A 19960-nucleotide genomic window follows, 5' to 3' on the forward strand; every position below is an offset into this window, starting at 1 on the left:
TCTTTTCCAGACTTTAATTTATATATTATCTCTTCTATTATAAAAGTTATTACTTTATTAATAGATCAGTCATATATCGCAAAATGGAACGATTATTGGGAGCTAATTAGTATGCACTTCATGAAAATCTCCTTAACACATAAAAATATGATTGTACATAACTCCATGTTGTGGTTGCTAAAGGAATTTTGTACTTCACCTATTACACCTAAACATATGGTTTGTTACTCATTAAATATTATTATTAGTTATCGTAACTTTATATTCATGCACACTAAGTATAGGGAATGGAATTTTATTGTATTCCCTATAATGTATACTCAGGGTATGCTTATGTCATCTACTTCTGAAGGAGCACATTTAGCTATAGATAATGATCTAAAGTACTGGTATCAGCTGATATCTGATAATAAAGTTAAAAATCTAGATTTCTTAAAACAAGAATTTGATCTAAGGGAAACTTGCTGGTTAGAGGTTCAGATCTTTAGACAACATCTCATTGATATAATAGATCTAATGTCTATAACAGTTAAAGAATCTATTCCAAAACTGATTGATTACTTGATATTAAATTTACAGCATAAAGTTTCTGATAAAGGTAAACTTTCATATATACATAAAATTATCAGACAAGAAACTTTTACAGTGTAGATTCATACTGGAATTATTTCACCTCTATTAATGGGGACCCACCAACTCAACAAGATAAACAATATATATTGGAATCTGCTTATAGAACTACATCTTCCATTGTCTGGAGACTTTATACATGGAAATATTTACATAGATCTTTTTGTACACCTTTGATGATGAATAAAATAAATAATAAAGATAATCTATGTAAGAGATGTAATGTAGAAATTAATGCTGACTGGGCTCATATGTTTTATGACTGTATGAAGTTGAAAGAATACTGGAAGTCAATTAATGAATTTTTGCAGGCTCTTTTTACAGATAATTTCATTATTTCTAAGTCTCTTATATTATTCAACACACCTGTACCTCAATGTGTTAAAAAGATTAAGCTTCCCTTGTTATGGTCTATCCTAGCAGTGGCCAGGAAAATAATAACTAGAAATTGGATTTCAGATAGACCTCCTTCGTTCAATGAATTTAAAAATGTTATGAATATAATGTGCCATATGGAAATAAGCACAATTAGAATGAGAACAACTAGAAAAACATCATATTATATTGTATGGGATAATTTACAAAATTTGTTAAAAAAATTCTAATTTCAATAGCACGGTATTTTAGTTTAATTAATTGATCTGATTGTAGTGGATGTCTTTGTAAATACTTTAGTTGTTTTGTTGAATATTATAATAATACCTATTTTTAATTACTTGTATAAAATTGTTATGATATTTCTCTTATATGTTAAAACAATAAACCTGTTTTGAAAAAAAAAAAAAAAAAGAAGTATTGCTGCTCAAACAGCAACTGCTTTTCTGTGCTGGGCAGAATTGACATATAGACTAGCTGCAGATTAGACTAAGTGAGCACTCATCTTTTTTTCCCTTGCAAAGCACATATTAAGGACCTGCAACCATGGGTAGGCACTTTCCTGCTATCTCTGCATCTAGCTTGGTGGACATGGGCATCCTGAGGCAATGTAATTGCCTTATATACACTGACAACCACTTAATTCTGAAACAGATGGATATAGAATGTGAGAGATGTAGTTACACAATATTACTGGAGGTAAAATTCTCACATACAGACACAAAAGACACAAAACAGATTGTCAGTGACACCCACACACACGCACACATGCACATACACACGCACACACACACACACACACACACACACACACACACACACACACACACACACACACACACACACACACACACACACACAGAGAGCACTCACTGCATTTACAAAGGACCAGACACATTGACCCACATATGCAGAGGTGCTCACATGTAACTTACCCAAACTTCAAAGGCCTCTTCAGAGACTCTGCATGCACACAAACAAGACAACTTCCACCACAACAAATAAAACCACATCATTGTTTCTCAACTACCAGTCCTATAAAATGTTATACCACACACCCCGATATTTTGGTCATAGGTGACTCTGTTGTGAGACACAATGATGTCCCTATTATCAGGCTGGATAAGGAGAAGGTTACAGTTAATTGTCTGTCAGGGGCCAGGATTTGCCAGATCATGCATGCACTCAGGTCATTAAACCCCAAGTACCAGCATGACTCAGTCATGGTCCACGTGGGCATAAATGACCTGAGATGTACCTCCCTGGACTATATGAACAGACATTTGATTGAGCTCTCAGAATATGTGTCACAGACAGGTATGAGCTTAGCACTGGGCAGCATTCTACTATCTCCAAGGATGATGCCAGAATACCAGGAGAAAATGATTGACCTTAATAATTGGCTTAGCTGCTGGTGTCATTTCAAAGGGGTACAATATTTGTCAGCATGGGAGAGTATTTGTCAGGCCATGCTGCTTTGCCAGAGATGGTCTTCACCTGTCACCACTAGGCTTTCAGATATTGGTCAAAACATGATCCACCACTATAGTGCCTTCTTTAGGCATTACCAAACAGACAAATATTCCAACAAAGTAAAATCTACCCAAGACAAGCTAAAGGTATTACCGCTCAATGCTAGGAGTCTTAACAAGAAACTGCAGTCCCTGGAACCACTCATCACCCTGGAGAATGCTAACATCTGTGCAGTTACTAAAACATGGTTCAAAGCCACAGAAATGTGCCTCAGCAGTGCATGGCTATAATACCCTTCACATGTTCCTATCTGTCACTCTGTGTGAAAGGGTAAAAGGTGGATATGTATCCATCTATATAAAGGATAAGCACACATCAAAACTGGTTAAACAATATAACATGATTGAGTTAGTCCATGTCCAAATAATCATAGGAAAAATCAGTTATCATATCCTTGCTAGTTACAGGTCCCTCACCAAGAGCCAGGAAACCCATACATCATACCTGAATTTATTAGAATCACTTACTATTCATCCCAAAACCATACTCATGGGTCATTTCAACTACTCCACCATTAGCTGGGAAGCATGCATGACCACTAACATGTAGGCTTAAAGATTTCTAGACTTTGTCAATGCAAATGCCCTGGAGCAGCTAGTCTGCACTCCCATTAGGGATGCAGATATCCTAGTTCTAGTACTCATAAATATCGGACAGTGTCCCCCCAAGTGTGATGTACTCACTGGCTAGATCAGATCACAAAATGGTCTCCCTGGAAATAAATATAAAACCATAAACCCCACCTAACTACAAAACCTTTAAAAACTCTTCTAAGGGAAAAACTACATACTATTAAGTGATGGCATAGCTAGTTTCCAAGCTCCACTAAACCCAGAAAACAGAGAAGCCTATGCACAGGCATACACCAAAGTCCTGAATGCTCATATAAACAACTGCACATAAATGACAGAGATCTAAGTACAGAGATAGATAGTAGCCTGAACTTTGACTGCCATGTGTCTACAGTGATGATGAAGTCCTTCTATGTACCAGAGCTTATAAGAAAAGCCATGGCATCCAGATGCAAGGAAGCTATTAGCCCTACTGTACTTATCCCTCATCATACCAATAATCGAATACAGTGCAACTTTTGGCATGCATTTGACCAGGCATATGCAACAGCTAGAGTGTTCTCAGAGGTCCCTTATGAAAAAAATGCAGGGTGTAACCAGCATGTCCTATGTGAATAGACTAAAAGCCTTATCCCTTTAAACTGTCTCCTACCGACTATTAAAAGGTGATCTACGTCTAACCTACAAGCCACTCACAAATCCAGCCCTGATGGAAATGTTCCACATTTACTAGACAAATTGCACAAGGGTCACCTGATCTTGGGATCTAAACCTGGTCAGTGACATGAACAAAATATGCTGGAGAGACAGGATACATGTCTCAGAGATTACCCTTCTCTGGAACAAGCTTTCTATTCACTTAAAGCAGAGTCCTTCCCTGACCCTCTTCAAATGCAGTTTTGATCAATGAATGGGGAATTATAAATTCACTCCGGGGTGGCACCCATGTCCATTATGGACAGGAGGAGGCTCTTTAACACTCAGAGGTATAGGCACAAACCTAAGCCATCCTCTAGCCCTAAGGGATAGAACATCAGGTAAAATTTGGGTAAGAATGGCTAGGCTTGCAAAGGCTCTCAAGCATTGAGCCTAGTAATCTCCTATGAATCTGTGAGCCTAATACTGAGACTGGAGTATTGTGTGGATTTCTCTTTTCCTTGAGATGTTGTGGTTTTGGAGTTGGTAAATATATATACATATATATACATATATATATATATATATATATATATATATATATATATATATATATATATATATATTTTATACGCATATACACGTGTGTGTGTGTGTGTGTGTGTGTGTGTATGTATGATGACACCATTTTTTTATCAGTGGCTATGTGGGGGGCATAGGTCCCCGTGTTTCGTTGTGGAAGGGGACTCCTGTAAAAAAAGCTGTTATTGTTGATTTTGTGAACTCCACTGATGTTCATAGTTGACTGATTCTGACCTTTTGTGATCAATATTATGTGAGTCAATCACAGAAGAGAGATTCCCAAGGCAACCATAAACATTGGTTTATTTATTACAAGCCAAACCTTCAATCCATTCTTAGGGCAGAGACTCAGAAGGAAGTGGACTCTTTGACCCCTAGGATGCATCTATTACTTGCCAGGGGTTAACATGATGGAAATGGGGAGGGACGTTTGCACTACCTGCTAACATACTGGTGGCCGAGTTCTCTGTGTTCAGCAACAAAAAGAAGGCAAACTCTCTTTTATTGATTTTACAGTGTTTCCCAAAGAGTTCATATTTTAAGGCATCCCCTGGTATTCTTTGATACTCCCCTAATCAACCACATTGTTGCCCCGTAACAAAGTGATACTTGGGAGCTGCTAACAGACCGCATATTTTGCCATCCCTTCCCTCAGGAGGTAGATACCATGTGCAAACTGAAGTCATCATTACCCAGGCCAACCATCCAGCTAGTTGGGTTTATTAGTGAACTCAGGTCACTGTCATCTCACTGAAAATCCTCTGCACTATAGCCCAGCTTCTACTGATTTTTTTATGTCCTTGAGATACAAAATATTTGATCTGATGTTGTCCTTTTCATTCATTCCTCAACTGATAGGTTGGATCCAAGACCTGGATCTGACTTGGCTACTTCTACCAGATCCTGAGATCCAAAACTCTCAAACTCCTCCTTTTACCAACAATGCCCTGCCAACCTAACATACCTCAGATCTTGCTTATTGACATTCAGTTTCAGACACAGATCCCGTCACTCTCGAGCTTTGGGAGTTATTTTTCAAAACAGTCATGAGTTTACCTTAGGAATACCTTATCTCTACCTTAATTTTACATTTTCCTACCTCCCTTACCTTCTTGCTAGTTTTTATGGTTATTTTTCTCCTTTTAATGGCTACCGTCTTTCTCAGTACTTCTCCATAGTACCGTTGTTTATACAGTGTTTTTTGCATTTTTTTTATACTTATTAGAGTACTTATTTCAATACCATTGTTAGTAGCTGTTCTTTCCTTTCTCCCGCTTTCTTCCTTTGAAAAAAAGTATTAGTTTTCTTTTGATAATTTTCCTATTTATTGTGGACTTAACTAACACTGTTATGGCTGACAAGCCTACTGGTTTTAAAAAGTGTATCACCTATGAGCATGAACTCTACCAAAAAAGAGCTTGCATAGCAGAGCTCTTCCGTCCATACCACTAACAAGGAGTCCAGGGCTTTGGACAGATTTGGTAAACATGTTTTTGCTTCAGTGACCTTTGCCCTCTAATCCTTAAACTACCTGGCACATTTTACGAGATTACAAAGAGATCTAACCAAAGAAATATTCAAATCTCTTTAGGGGTCCTGTCTGCTAAGGATCAAAATAGAGTCTCCTCCCAACTAGCCACCCTCCAATTGATTACTAATGCATCCATGAGGCTAATCTCCCATGCAACAGAAGGTACATTACAAGCTGCAGTTTCAGCCATAACCATTTAGGAGACATGACTGGGTGCGACTGTGATTTTGTAGAACCGTTTAACTCTTTTTTCATCAAAGCTCCTTTTGATGGATCTTCCTTATTTGGCCCCAAAGTAAAGGACATGCACTCCAGATGTGAGCAAGAGGGAAATACCTTGTCTACCCTGGGCATATGTTTTTCTGCTCATCAAAGACTTTTATCCACGAATCAACAGGGAGGTAGAAAAATGTAGTTTTGTAAATCCCAGGGCCCTTTTCAAGACTCACATAGATATAGTTAACCCAGAAGCAGAGGGGAGACTCAAACGAAAGATGCCACCCTCACAGCACAGGTGGCCCTCATAACTAGGGCTTCTGGTATTCCTTCTCAAACAATCCCTATCAACCCACCTGAAGGGAGGCCCAACTGTTACCTTCTGGAGGCAGTCAGGGGGCATTTGGCTCTGCACCAAAGAACCTGGCTATCTATAACAAAAGATTCCTGGGTGCAGAGAATTATATCCAGAGGTAATATCATATAATTTTCTCAAATTCTCCCTACAAAAATGAAACAGATCCCCAATGTTTCACCACATCAGAGATCAGAGGGAAGCAGCAGCATTAGAAATAGAAAAGCTGCTAGGAAAAAGAGTCATTCAGGAGGTCCCTACAGACCAGATAAGATCCAGGACCTATTCAAGATTCTTCTAGTTGCCAAAAAAGACAGGGAACTTGAGACCAATTCTGGATCTCAACAAACTAAATCAGTTTTAGCAATATTCAAGGTTCCGGATGGTCATGGTTCAGTCCATTTTGCCTCTGCTGTGAAAGGAAGATTGGATGTGCTTAATAAATCTTCAGGATGCATACTATCACATCAAAATGAACAGGGTCTGCAGAACATATCTACACTCCTGGCTGGCAGCCAGTTATTACCAGTTCAGAGCACTGCCCTTTGGTCTCACCAAAGCTCGCAGGGTATTTACCAAATTCATGGTGGTAGTAGTTCACTTGAGACTGCTGGGATTCCGAGTGTTTCAATAGCTAGATGACTAGCTCCTAACTGCTCTAACCAGGCATCTTCTCCTACAGGCAATGGACTACTTGCTCCAGCTGTGCTTCCATCTAGGCATCACAGTCAATTACAACAAGTCACAACTTACACTTACGCAGAGTCTGGAGTTCATAGGTGCTCATCTGGACACAGTCAATTAGATAGCCTCTCTTCCTCCTGACACTCAGATCCTAGGTCATGAAAGTAATATAAAATTCTTCTCTTCCAGCATGACTAATTTTAGAAAAAAAACTTGGGATCTGTGGCAGCTGCTGTCACCCTCTTTCCTATGGTCAGGTTTCACAAGCGAATACTTCAATGGACCCTATCAACCCAGTGCTCCATTTTTCACCATCCTTTAACTGCTCCAGTCAAGATCACACAAGCATGCAAAAGGTATATTTTATGGTGGATTAATTCAAATAAACTTTCCAAAGGCTGTCCTTTTGCTCTCCCCCTGCCCACAGCCACAATGACCACAAATGCCTGCCAAATGGGGTGGGGGGCACTACTTGGTAAGAACAGTCAAAGCTACGTGGTTTCCCAGAGGCCACAACTCATATGATTGTCCTGTAAATGAGAGCAGTTATCCTAGCATTGCAGCCCTTCAAGACATTCTCCCATCTGGGACAATTATTATTCAGACGGACTAGGTGTCAGTGGTCTGGTGCTTCAAAAAACAGGGAGGACCCAGGTCTTATCCGCATTATCAAATGATGAGAATATGGCAATGGGCAATCTCTTCCTGTTGTTTTCTAATAGCAACACACATTCCAGGGAAAACCAACATGATTGCAGACAAGCTAAGAAGGTCCATTCTAATGCCTCATGAGTGGTCTCTCAATGTGAATGCAGCAGACAGAATCAGCAGACAGAATTTTCCATCGATGGGGCCAGACATGCTGTGACCTATTTGTGTCCCCCTCAACAACAAATGCAGCAGCTTCTTTGCCCTGATCCCTCCAGCTGGGTGGGGAGTCATCAAGAGATGCTCTAGTTCATGACTGGCCCTTCAGTCATTATGCCACTGTTTCCTCTCATTCCCAAATTTCTACAGAAAGCATGTCCTTTGAAGAGCAAAGTTATCCTCATTGTCCTCTTTTGGCATAATTAGATTTGATTCCACTTCCTCTGGTTTAATTTCCTACATTTGCCATGGATTCTGTTTTCAATTCCAGACCTCTTGTCTCAACCGACAGGGTTAACTCATCCAGACATAACAGACGCCAAACTGACTGCATGGTTTCTCCAATTCCATTAATTGCTAAACAGCCTAGGCTGTCCTCCCTGGTCCATCATATTCTATTATCTTCTCAGAAAGCTTCTACTAGAAGGACTTACAAAAGTAAATGGAAAATGATTTGTATTCTGGGCCCTTAACAGGGATCTGGACCCTCTTTCTGCCCCTGTGCCAGCTCTACTTGAATTTTTCACTTCACTTTTAAATGAAGGGGCTAGCCTTTCTACTACTAAGGTCCATTTGGCTGCCATTTCAAATTTCCACCTAGACAAAAATAACTCTGCTTTAGCTTCTTCTAAATTATGTAAAGCTTTTCTCAAATGGGCATTTTTTCTTAGACTTTTGTTAAAGGATCCTACTCCTCTTTGAGATTTAAGTTTTCTGCTTCAGACCCTGACCCTTTAAACTATCAACCAGGTCTGATCTAAAATTTATATCTTAGAAAAAAACATCTTTCTAGTCACTACACATCTGCTATGTGAGCATCTGAACTCCAGGTTCTATCTTCCAAATCTTTTTCCTGTTGGTCCACAAAGACAGGGTGTCTTTGCAGACCTATCTATCTTTTTTCATCTAAGGTAGCTTCAGAGCCCAACATTAGCCATGTCATTAATTTCCCAGTTGTTTTTTCATACTTCTTAAATAAATGAAAGTACATGCTCCTTCTTTTGGATGTGCATAGACAACTTTGGTTTTACCTCTATAGAACCAAGGATTTCAGGAAAACTAACCAGTTGTTTGTTTCCTTCTCTCCTAATAAATTGGACAAGCCAGTTTCTAAAGTTACTCTGGCCAAATGGCTAACTGATTGTACCTCCTTTGTCTACAGTAAAAGAGGATTATCCTTGCCAAAGCCTCCTGGAGCTCATTCCATGAGGTCTATGGTGGTCTCTTCAGCCTTTTGATCAAAGGCTTTCATAGATGAGATTTCTGCAGCTGCAAATTGGACTATTGCTCACACTTTTATTGCTCATTACAAATTGAATTTGGTATTGAGAAATAGAGCTGTCTTTGGCTCCGTAGTACTCTGGAATATCCTTCCATGAGGACCACCCAAGCTTATTGTAGCAGAGGACTCTATCCCATCAGTTGAGGATTGAATGAAAAGGACATCAGATAAAAAAAGTCATGTACTCGCCATAGCATTACATATGTGTTGTCCATTTTCATTCTTACTCAACTTCCTGCCCAACTGCACTCATTCGTTTGCTTCTGGAAAGACCTAAGAGTTCTCTTGGGAATCTTTGTTCCATGTTTGAGCTCCAGCTTCATTTTCTTATTCTATCTTTATTAACTTCTTTCACATGTGGTACAGGGGAAAAAACTCAATCTGAGGTATGTTAGGTCGGCAGAGAATTATAGGTAAAGGGAGGAGTGCGAGAATTTTTTGATCTGAGGATCTGGTGCAAGTGGCCGAGTCAGATCCAAGTCTCAGATCTGAACCCATCATCTGAAGAAGAATGAAAATGGACAACACAGATGGGATGTTATGGTGAGTACATAACTTTTTTTAACATAGGTTCATAGGTGTGTACTAGGTTAATGGCCCTGGAGCCTTTACAAGCCTAGCCCATAGAAGTGCCCTGGCATCGTGCAACCCGACATTAGTGATTCCCAGGGTGAACTTTGTATTACTCATCCACTCATCAAGATTTCTCCTGAACAGGGACAGTGAGGTGCTCTGCTGGACATATATGGTAAGTCTGTTCCAGAGCATGGGCAGTCTCTGGGTGAGGAACCTGCCTCACCAGCATGTTCTGCTGATTGTGGTAATGAGGTTGAGGTCTCTGGAGCATGTGGTGTGGCGGGATTGGGATTTCTTTAGATGTAGCATTTCTAACAGAGCTGGGTCAGACTTGGCTTTGTAAGTCAAGCAGGGATTGCCTCTAAGTAGACAGAGAATAGGTGGAGTCTTTTAAATCTGTCCATGTAGGACTTGTGTTTAATGCCTAGAATCCTTTTTGTGAGGTACTTCTGTGGCCTCTCCAGCTGTTGCAGGTGTCTAGTGAGATACATGCCAAATGGGGCATTATACTCAAAGATTTGTCTAATGAGGGAAGAGTAGAGAGAGATGATGACCTCTTTCTTCCTAGATGCAAAACCCTTGGTTATGAGATGTGCCACATAGAAGGACTTTCTGACCACAGTGGGAATGTGGTGGCCAAAGGAAAAGTTGCTGTCAACCTGCATCCCCAGATCTCTTATAACATCTTCAGTGTTCAGTGGACTCCCATCGATGTGGTAATTAATGGGAACTGAGTTTTTACCAAAGGGGACGACAATGTATTTTTTGGCATTAAGCTTAAGGCCATGGTTTCAACATCAGTCATTGGTCTCAGTGAGGCCTTTCTGTAGGATGTCTGCATCACTTGGGGAGTTAATAATGGCTCCCAGCCTGCAAATGTCTGTGAACTTGGTCAGCCAGTGTCCCTTTGTATTGGCCTAGACCTCTGAGAAGTAGATGTTGAACCAGGAGAGGACCCAGGACTGATCCCTGTGGGATTCCACTCATGACTGGTCAGCAGTCTGATGTGGAGTCCACTGCTTTCACACTGTGTGTTCTATCTGTGAGACAATTTGCGACCCAGCTAGTGATATAGGGATTGATGCCTAGTTTGGTGAGTTTGTCAATAATTCCCAAGTGTGGAATAGTATCAAAGGCCTTGGCCAGATCGAGGTAGGCTGTATGCACTGCCTTACCTTCATCCACAGCCCTGGTGACTGACTTAAAGAAGTCATCCAAATCAAGCAGGGATGATCTCCCTTTCACAAAGCCAAATTGCATGGGGTCTAGAGTTTGGAGATTTCCTATATCTCTTTTAATCAGATCCATGATGATGTTCCCCATAGCTTTACATATCAGACTCATCAGGCTAATGGGGTGATAATTGGCAGGGTCTGTAGTCGCTCCCTCTTTATGGAGAGGGATGACTGTAGCAGTGTGCCATTCGGTAGGGACTAAGCCTGAGGTGAGGCTGTGACTGAATAGGGCAAACAGATGTGGTGCCAGTTCGCTTTGTAGCTCATGTAGAACACAGCCAGGGATATTATCAGGTTCCATGGAAGCTGTATTCCTGGCCTTGGACAATGCAGCTTTGATCTGTGCATCTGGCATTCTTCCGGTACTGTGATTGGTACTTTGGGGGGGTAGAGAGGGGTAAAGTTGGCACTGAATTTGTCGGTCAGTATGTTATGTTGGCAATATCTGTTGGCTCAATATAGGAGGTACCATTATGCACTAACTCAGAGCAAATTTGAGTATTGCCATGGAGGTTCTTGATATAACTAAAGAAGGCTTTGTGATTGTTTTTAGTGTCTGCCACAATTCTGCCTTCATAGCTGGCATTGGACGATTTGATGAGGGATCTCAACTTTTTGATGAGGCTAATAAGGGTGATTTTCCAGTCTTGGGACTTCACCTTTTTCTGCAACAGTTTCTTCCATCTGTTGTAGAGTTTATTAATGGCAGGGGACCACCAGATTGACTTTCTTTTTTTGGAGGAGAGTCTCTTGGTTCTGTTGGGTGTGGCTAGTTCCATGCACTTATGTACATGTTTGTACAGTGCAATGGTGGATGATTTGGCAGTCATGCAGCTATTTTCCATTGGCATGGGTGCATTGAAGTTAGCCACCTCTGTTTTTAGGATCCCAAAGTCAGCTTTGGAGAAGATTTTCAAGGTAGTTACCTTTGCAGGGGGTGTGGGTAATATGTGGATTTCCATGGTGATTAGTTTATGGTCAGATCTGACCAGGGAGGGATTGACTATTGGTGTAGAGCAACAGTCACCCATGTTAATAATAACCAGGTCAAGGATGTTGATTCCTCTAGTGGGGGTCAGAATTAGCTGGTCCAGGGCATTGGAATTAATGAATTCCAGGAAGCATTGGGCCACTGTATTGGTGCTTGAGTAGTTTTCCCAGTTGATGGAGGGGTAGTTGAAGTCTCCTAGTAAGAGAGTGTTGGGTTGAACCTTGGTAGATTCCAGGGTGCTTAGGAATGTGGAGTGAGAGTCTAGGGAGATGGTTGGGGACCTATAGCAGGCAATGACCTGGATCGTGGTCTTACCCAGTGTTAGTTGTACCTGAAGTATCTCAGATGCATTATGCTGGGCTACTAGTCTGGAGATGCACATATCCTTTATGAATATGGAGACACCACTGCCTTTGGAGCTTTGATCCATGTTTCGGGGCTGAAAGGTGTAGAATGAGTTATAGTCTAGTAGCACAGGGATGCTTTCTGCCACTTTAAACCAGGTCTCTGTTACAGCACAAATGTCAACATTCTCCATTTTGAGGAGTGCTTCACGTGAGTGCATCTTGAGATTTAGACTTCTAGCGCTGAGGAGCATGACCATCAAATTGCATTTATTTATAACTGTTAGGGTGGTAATTTGGTCTTTGGAACACCGCCTAAAAAGGCACTATAGGGGTGGCAATAGCCTTAGGCAGTACCCAGAAAACCAGGGGTGACAGATGCAGGCCATCTCTGGGAAAGTATCGAGGTCTGTCAATCATGTCATCCCAAGCAGACAGATACTGGATCCCCTTAGAATTACACCAGAAACTTAGCCAATTGTTGAAGTCAATCATTTTTTGTTTGTACTGCGGTATCATTCTGGGTGACTGTAGGATACTGCTCAGGGCTAGGGTCATACCTGCCTGGGCCACATAATCTGAGAGCTCCACCATGACTCTTTTCATGTTGTCCAGGGAGGTGCATCTCAGGTCATTTACATCCACATGGACAATGACAGAGTCATACTTGTACTTGTGGAATGACCTGTGTGCATGTTTTATGTGTCAGATTCTGGCACCTGATAGACAGCTGACTGTTACCTTCTCCTTATTCAACCTAGTGAGTGGGACATCTGTGTGCCTCACTATTGAGTCACCTATGATTAGTGTATTGGGAAAGGTGTTTAGCCTTAGGGGCTTAGGTTGAGGGGCAGACTGTGGAGGTGAGCTATGTGTCCAGTGGTTTGTGCTGTGTTGTGGTGGTTGAGTGCATTTCTGTCTTGGAGGTCTTTGATGTTTGGGTTAATTTCTATTGAGACCCTCCATGAAGGTGGGTGTGTGGTCTGTGTTTTATGTGAGAGCTGTGATGGTGGGTGTTTTGGAGGGCTATGTATTCCATGTGGTGTGGTGCAGGTGTTGGCCTTCTCCTTTTGACCAGCTAGTCCTGTCTTGGCTGGAGAGTGCATAGCTTCAATTTGGTGATATAAGTGCATCTCTCACATGTCTGAGTGTTGGGAGGTAAGAGGAGAGGGTTTTTGTGTACATGAGGCAGTTGCTACACTGCCTCAGAATGACCAAGTGTACCAGATTAATAGGAGAAAGCACAGGGAACTGCCGTTTAGTCATGCCAGGAGGGGTGGTCGTAACTACTAAGTACTGGAGCTATTTCCATGAAGAATGACTAGTGCTGATAGCACTTAGGTGTACTTCAATAATTGCTACAAAAACCTTTTGAAGTGCAAAATAATTAAGCTGTTTTAAGTGCAAGAAAGAGAGAGAAAGATCTAGCAAGAGTTAAGAGAAAAACTGAAGAGCAGACTTTCTGGCACCAGTAATAGTTTACCTCAGCTCAGCGCTGCTGCACAGAGCTTAAACAAGTGCAAACCCATGCAAATGCAAGCTTTTAAACCAGAAGGTTGAAAGGGAAGGGAAAACTGCCACCCCCCAACCTCTAGTTCTTAGGTACAGTCTTTTCAGAAAGCATGACTTTGTTTAACAAATCTCAAATTTAATTCTGAGTCATATAACCATTATTGTTGCACCATGTGAGGAAGTATAGATGCTTTATTTCCCCTTATTATATACACAGTACTGAAAACACAAAGAAAAACATATAAATGTATATGTGTATAACTGTAGCAATTAGTTCTCTGCACATACAAATGATAACATGGACTGTATATATATTCTATAATATATAGTAAGCTATTTCACATTTTTTTTCTCTGAACTTCTGTTTAATGTGCATCTGTAACTTCTATAAACAAAAATGATTTACTAGTACAGCTTTTGCAAAGTTATCCTTTTAAGTTTACAAATGTATTTAAGATGACCAATCTGAAGAAATGGCAAAGTAGAATGGAAAGAGGTATACCCTGACAACATTCTCAAATGCCAGCATTGCCAGCCCAGCTATCTGGAATTTTGTAAATAATTCTATGTCAATTGTGAATAACTATATGATTTATACAGAACTGTATGTTATTTACTGAGCTAAAATGTAACCACAGCATGCCCTGCTGGCTTAGAACAGAAATGTATATAAACTACTGGGGCTGCGTAAATGTATATATGTTATGGTCCTCTGGCCCAGTTGGACATACCCGGTCAACAAATGTAATAAATAAAATAAATAAAAATATATTTTTAACAGTGGCAACTAGAACATAAAAGGTTAACCTGAAAAAAAAGTCAGAGAAAATAAGTTGAAATTAAATTGTTTTACGATTGTGCTATAAAAGTTATCTTTCAGTTTCAGTTCAGTCACAGACATGTCTAGAGCTAGAAGTTTTTGTATTGTCTTGGAAGAGAAGTAATTACTAGGTTTGAGATGCAGAAGTGTATTGTGTTATGACTTCTAGGGTCTTCAAACATCTGAGACATATGTATTTTTCACACAGAGATGTTAAATTATGTTAGTTTTTGACAAAGGGGGTTTAGCTTGGGAACTAAAGTCGGGTGATAAAAAGTGATATCATCCAAGCTAATCCAGCAATAATATTTGATATTAATTTAAGAACTCTCTCACAGAGAGAGAGAGTGCATTTTGTATTTTGTCTTTGACATAAGAACATCCAGTTATCACCACCTTCTGCACTTGCCTTGCTGTAGGTAAGTTTTTATGGCATAGTAACTGTTTTAGATTCAGATAGGAATATAGTAAAGTATAGCTTAGATGTTTTCTTTATTTATTTGAGACTATCCTGCAATGTTGTTTTAAATATTTCCTGTGATTTTGAACTCTGATGTATGTAACTGATTACTTACTGAGTATTGTCTTGTTCATTTACTATTTATTTATTATTACATATATTTAAACTTATTTTTGTGGCTATCTGTGAAACATATTTAAGCTCTTAGAATATAGGCCACTCCTAAATAGCCATTCTCTTTGTCAGACTACCATTTGGATTATTAGTAACATTACACATTAGGATTGGACACCCTTTGTTAAGGGCCTTAGAGTAGCTGATAAAGAGTTGGCTGGAGGCACCTGGAACTACCTTATAGTCTGGGCAGAAGGGGGCATAGCTAGTAAACCTGTGCCAGCCTTTCCCAGGTGTGCGTGTTTGTATATAAATCAAACCTCAGAGTGTGTATGTGTTTCTGTGTGTGAGCTACTTGGGCAGGGACATGAAGCACTGGTTGGACAGAGAGGGTGCTGGAGGTTTTGGCTAGGCCACACAGCTGAGACCTCAAGCCTGTAGCTGTGCCAGTGGGGAGTCTTATTGGTGATCTGGAGAAAGATGGAGAAAACAGCTCCAGACTGACTGTGATCTCTGTGTGCTCTTAAGGGAAATTGCACTTTACTGTGTGTGTACGTATTCTCCCATTGTGTATATCCCCCACTATTGCCCATGGTGAGGATTGATGCTCCTTGATTACTGGGTCAGTGCTGGGGTGTCACATATTAATTGTTTGCCGGTGGTAGGATAGCCACATCACATATTAATTGGCTTGTAGTGGAGTGGATATTGAATTCCTGTAGCCTGTAAACAGTGGTCACTTAAAGTGTTTGTACTCTCAATCAGCCACATAGTGAACATTCAGAGTTTCATATCACAATATTTTTTTTTTAGTTTAGTTAGTCAGGAAGAGCAGGCAAGCATGTCATCAGAGGAGTATGTCAAGCTGACAAGGAGCTAGTTGGCTGAGATGTGCCAGGATAAAGGACTGGGCATGCCAACCTGACTAAGGCAGAAATGATTGTAGCCATGGGCACAGCTGCACCACAGACCAGCAATCAGGACAACCAGGCTGACCTTGGAGATGTGCAACTCGCAGAAAATGGACAGTTCAACCTTTCCATAGAGGACTTAAAAATTTGTCTGGAGTTAAAGAGACTTGAACTGGTGGCCAAACAGTTGGAAACTGAATCAGCAGAGAGACTACGGCAGGAGGAAAAAATGGAATTAGAAGCAGCAGAGAGACTGAGATGTCTGGAAGCTGAAGAGAAAGAGAGGCAGAGCAACATGAAAAGGAGATGCTGACTCTTCACCAGAATCATGGAGGTAATGGGGGAGGGAGTAACCAAACCACAGAAGCAACAAAGGTCAGTACATTTCTTCCACAATTTACAGAGGGGGATAATTTTGATAGTTTCATTCATATGTTTGAAAGGGAATGTAAACAGTATAATGTTAACCAAGGGCTCTGGTTTTGGTTCCTAACCCCCTTACTCCATGGTAAAGCTGTAACTGCTATTTCTAAATTGTCTGATACAGATTGCTTAAATTATAATACTGTAAAACACTGTATTTTAGAATGTTTTAAGTTAACACCTGAAGCTTATAGATAAGACTTTTGTGAGCATAGACGCAATGCAGATAAAAGTGTGTGTGAATATGTTGCTGAACTAAGCACTTATTTTCACAGGTGGGTGAGCTGATATCAGGTCACCACTTTGGAAGGGCTGGGAGACCTTTTGGTGAGGGAACAAGGCCTTAGCATTTTGCATGAGGACATGAGAATCTGGTTAGCTGATAGACAATGCAATACTGCAGATGAGTTGGGGAAGAAGGGAGACCTATACCTAACAATCAGGGCATCATTGCACAGGAAAGGGACATGCAGTGCTGCTCATGGGTCTAAGGGAACCCATGGTGGGCAGCCCAGACTGTCCCAGCAGAATCTGCCAGTAGTGGGGGAAGCCACTAGTCTATTTATATTTCCAGGACCAAGGGTTAAAAGTTTTAAATGCAACCAGTGGGGCCATGTAGTATATAGATGTCCATGGACACAAGATGGGGGACAAAAGGTGGAAGAGCCAGTAAGGGGGAATGACAAAATGCCAGCAGTAAGTTGTCTTGATACAACAAGAGTACCAAACTACCACAAGAGGCCATATCCTATATTAGTAAATGGGAAAGAGGTGATTGCTAAGACAGACACAGCATCTGACCTAACCCTTGTGAGGCCTGCAATGGTTAAAGAGGAGCACTACTTGCTTGGGCAGTCTACTCCAGTCAGAGCTTTAGGAAGGTCCCCATTCCAAATACCTTTGGCTAGGGTTCACCTTGACTGGGAAAGTGGGAAAGGAAACCAGCAAGTAGGTATGTTTGAGGATATCCTTGCAGATGTCCTGATAGGGAATGATATTGATATGTGTGTATGCAGTTACACGCAGTCAAGCTTGGAGACAAGCATGTGGGATTGGTAGCCTAGGGGAGACCCAGACAGACCACACACTTGCAGCCAGGACTGGTGATGTAGTTACTTCAGGGAGGGGGCTACCCTGTAGCAGTGAGACTGAAGGTGAGCCACGGCTGCTTGTAGGTACTGATGCTCCCATGGACTGAGTGACTGTAAGGGCAGAGATGAGTAGTAGTACCCAGGCTGACAGTGAGGCACCACGGTCAGAGGATGACACACTTCCTGTGGAAGGGGAGCTGGGAGGAGTTACAAATAGAGATTTGAGATAGGCTCAGCTCTCAGACCCTACATTACAAGGTCTGAGGGAGGTAGCTAGTGAGGCACCTGATTCTCAATGGAAGGGAGAATCTGTATACTGTTTAGAGAGTGGACCCCTGAAGGAGAGCTAGAGGGTGAGAGAATACAGCAGTTGGTTGTGCCCAGAGCCTACCATCTGATGTGCCCTTTGCAGGTCATATGGGCATAAAATGAACAAAGAGACATATTATGCAGAACTTCTATTGGCCTGGGATTTCCAGAGACGTAAAGGTAGGCAAGGCAGGAGACAAGGTGAAAGCTCCTTTGATCTTACATCCCAGCACTTGCTCAGATCCAATAGAAAGCACTAATATACCCTGACACTGATTGCCCAGCAGGGCAAGGCTCTTTATTCACCCCTCACCAACCAAGCGACTAAGCAGCTCATCCTACTATTCAGGCATGACCAAAGGGCAACTTCAAGTGCACTCTTCAGTCCAGCTGGTGAATCTGGGTATCCTGAGGCAGTGTTACAACTGCCTCATGTACACAGACAACCATCTCCTCCTACCACAAAACACTAACATATGCAAGAGATGCAATTATGCAGCCAAACTGGAAGCTAAGCTGTCTATACCCAAGACTGGAACAGACAGTCAAGAGGCGAAGGTTAACACTTGCACCACAACTCCAGCCGCACACAGACCTACTAAAACAGCACTGGCAAAAAATACACATAAATACACAAAATTATACTTGGAGGCTCTAACTATAAACCTGCAAAAACATCAGAGACCTCCAAAGCAGACACCCAAACAACCTGCACTTCCCGTCACAAACCAGACAACACATAAAAACAAAATCAGTGTGCCGCACAATCACAGCCCTTAAGATGAAATAACATACCTAACACACTAGTAATAGGTCTATAATCAGGCACACTGATGCCCCACTCACTAGGCTGGACAAGCAGAAGGTTACTGTCAGCTGCCTGTTGGGAGCCAGAATCTGCCACATAACACAAGCACTCGGGTCACTCCAGAACAAGTACAAATATGACTCTGTCATTGTTCATGTTGGTGTGAATGACCTGAGACATACCTCCCTGGACTACATGAAAAGAGACATGGAAGAGCTCTCTGATCATGTAGCCCAGGCTGGTATGACCCTGAACCTGAGTAGCATCCTGCCCTCACCAAGAATGATACCTCAGTATAAAGAAATAATGATCAATTTCAACAATTGGCTAAGCTTCTGGTGTCATTCAAAGGGGATCCAGTGTCTGTCAGCCTGGGACGACATGCTTGACAAGCCGCATTGCTTCGCAAGAGACGGCTTGCACCTGTCACCCCTAGGCTTTCAAATACTGGCCAAGGCTTTTGCTGCTCCCATAGTGCCTTTTTTAGGCAAGGCACAAAAGTCAAACCCACCTCCATAAACAGCACAATTAACAAAAAAACTGAGGGTTATGCTACTCAACACCAGGAGTTTAAATCTCAAAATGCACGAGCTCGAAGCACTCCTCAGCATGGAGAACATCGACATCTGTGCAGTAACTGAAACCTGGTTCAAGGCTCCAGAGAGCACCCCAGCACTACCGGGTTACAACTCATACCACACGTTTTGGCCACAGAACATGGACCGAAACACGAAAGGAGGGGGTGTATCCATATTCATCAAGGATACCTACACCTCCAGGTTAGTGGTGCAGCATGATACCTCTGAGATCATCCATGTGCAATTAACATCGGGCAAATCTGCAATGCAAGTTGTGGCCTGCTACAGATCACCCTCCATGACCCAGAACCACCACTCCACCTTTCTGGAGACACTGGAAAACATGAAGGTCTTGCCAAACACCCTGATACTGGGTGATTTCAATTACCTTACCATTCACTGGGAAAACTACTTGAGTACAAATTCCCAGGCCCAGCGCTTCCTGGAATTCATCAACTCAAATTCCCTGGATCAGCTGGTAAACTCCCCTACCAGAGGTGAAAAAATATTGGACCTGGTCATCAC

This window comes from Protopterus annectens, chromosome 1.part1 (assembly GCF_019279795.1).
Source record: "Protopterus annectens isolate FY-2018-M chromosome 1.part1, PAN1.0, whole genome shotgun sequence".
NCBI classification, from domain to species: Eukaryota; Metazoa; Chordata; order Ceratodontiformes; family Protopteridae; genus Protopterus; species Protopterus annectens.